At 46.9% G+C, this 2395-nt stretch overlaps 1 long non-coding RNA gene across 1 annotated transcript; it reads left to right on the top strand.

Annotated features, from left to right (window-relative positions):
* Positions 1 to 226: 226 nt before the first annotated feature.
* LOC123134390 (uncharacterized) lies at positions 227 to 1099 on the top strand. Its single transcript, XR_006465631.1, has 2 exons — positions 227 to 579; positions 663 to 1099. It is a non-coding gene; the product is annotated as an uncharacterized lncRNA (long non-coding RNA).
* The last annotated feature ends 1296 nt before the right edge of the window (positions 1100 to 2395 follow it).

The raw sequence follows: 2395 nt of genomic DNA, 5'->3' as shown, positions 1-2395 counted from the left end.
TCCCTAAATAGACGACGCATAACTTAAATTAAAATTCAACTGTTTCTAAGTTTGACCAAACGAGAAAAAACACACTCGTTGGCATACGGAAATAGTGAACCTCGACAGTGGCGGATGTACAGGATGGCCAGGGTGGGCCGCGGCCCACCCTGGGATTCTGTGACAGCCCGCATACATATAGATTCTAATGGGCCAGAAAAAAAACAGCCCAATGAATAGACCAGGTCCATATCCAAAAATTGCTCGTCCAGTCCCCGACGGCCGACGCCCACTGCTCGATCCCGATAGCCGCCTCGCATCACCGAGTCGCCCCTCGCCGCCGTTCGCGCCCGGCGCCCCTGCCGCCGCCCTGTCCGGCGCCCGCCTCTTCTCCAGCTCGCTCGCCTGGCCCTCGATCCAGGGCTCCAGCCTCCAGGCGCATCTCTCTGGCGCGCGGCGAGCCCCAGCGCGCGGCTGCGCCTTGGCCCTACCGGCCGGAGTCCGGCTACCTGCGCCCCTGCCGCCGCTTGTTGGGCGGCTGCCTGTGCCTGGCGGCCCTGCCCTCGCCCCCTCCAAATCCGGTAGCAGTGAACCAGTGAGGTACTGAAAAAAACACCCCAAATATATGATTTAGGGTTTGCTTTTTTGCACTATGAACACATTTATAATTCTGCCTCAATTAGCTTTGTTGATAGGAAGCAGTACTTGTCCAAACAGGAAAAAATATAGTTCATCATTTGATGTACTTGTTTTTAAAATTGGTATTGATTCTCCCGGTGGCAACGGCAAATGTTGAGAGAGCATTTTTTGCCATGAGTTTTGTCAACAACAAGTTGAGAAATAAGATGGGCGATAGTCTTTTGGATGATTGCCTAGTCAGATACATTGAGAGGGATGCTTCCTCCGACGTGAATGAAGATGACATAATTGATATCTTCATGGCAATGCAAAAACGTTGGCTAGAAAGATAGTCTTTTTGAACTTCTCAAGGTATGTGATATGGTCCATGTACTATTTACATGTAGGCTTCTTTATGCAAAACTAGATTTAATTGAGAACTTTAATGTGTTCGTAAGACCATATTGATCTATTTCTATGTGCTATTGATAATTAGTTAGAATGTTCACATGTCATATTAGTTATCAAAAAAAATAGGGCGGACCACCCTGATGTCAAATGCTAGCTCCGCCACTGACCTCGAGTAGTCGAGTTTAGATATAAAAGCTTGAGCTGCTAACTCTATCGGAACACATATGCACTGGACCTGTGCGGCTGTGCTTCACATAGCCTCGCCACGCCAATGTTCAAAACCTCACTCAACAATGTTTCCATTCAATCTGCATGGAAATAAGCAGAGAAACGTCTATGCGGATCGACATACAGCTGGGTAACAACCGTAGCACGTGTAGTACTAGTAGGTATGAACATGAACATGACGTATACATATCTCTAGACTATATTACTATCTTCATAGTGGGTAGTAACGTATGTGTGATGTCATGCAAAGCTCAATTTATTAGATTATAGACTCATATTGCATTGAAACATGTGATGTTACGGTAACTAGCTAAGTTACTCAAACTACCTCTTTCTTTATTAACTCATTGCCATATAGACAAATTTACTGAGTGGACTCGATGTTACTGTTAAAGTTATTTCCACTGTGGCTAGTCTGAATGGTTCGTATGCGCGTGGTGAGTCGTCGATCAGTCCGTCACCGTGGAGCCTTAGCCTAGCTACTACCTGTCGGTGTTTCTCGTGCTGGAAGGTTCAGAGTCGACGTCGACGCGATTACGTGAAATCGATTAGGTTTCCCCGCGTATCTATGCTCGGTTTCGCAGCGTTGGTTGGGACCTTTGGGACTGTGGTGGGGGTAGTGGTTTGCGACTTCTTACAACGTACTTTTGCGCGCCAACTGCACATATTCTAATGGAGATGATGGTTGACCATGCATGGTTCTTCTGCGAAGCGGTCGAACAGTCTGCTCGAACTGGATATAATGCTTACACACGTCTTTGCACTTTTTGCTAGTCAAAGCGTTTGCCGTCTGGTGCAGTTTGAAAGGATCCTTGCGGGTGTACCATACTGGAGTCCTCGTCAAACACTATGCACGGAGTAGTAATACTTTTTGCTTGGTGTTGCACGGGAAGGAACCTGGGCTGGACCGTGGAGTCAAACCTCCTCGTCTTATCTTAAGAAAAGTGAAATACATCACCCACCTGAGTTTTATCACGTTAAAAGATGGGGTACAAGAGTCAAGCGGAGCCCGTGTAACTAATCGTGTTTGTTGCGAGCAGGGACGACGGTCATTAAGGGCCTGTTTGGTAAAACCAGTGACTTATAAGTCACGTCTGTTTGGTTGTCACCTGACTTATAAGTCACCTGACACATTTTTCTTCACCAATCCACATCATGC

The sequence above is a fragment of the Triticum aestivum genome, chromosome 6B (genome assembly GCF_018294505.1).
Source record: "Triticum aestivum cultivar Chinese Spring chromosome 6B, IWGSC CS RefSeq v2.1, whole genome shotgun sequence".
NCBI lineage: Eukaryota > Viridiplantae > Streptophyta > Magnoliopsida > Poales > Poaceae > Triticum > Triticum aestivum.
Note: the sequence above shows the minus strand (reverse complement) of the source record. Positions and strands in the feature narration are given on the sequence as shown.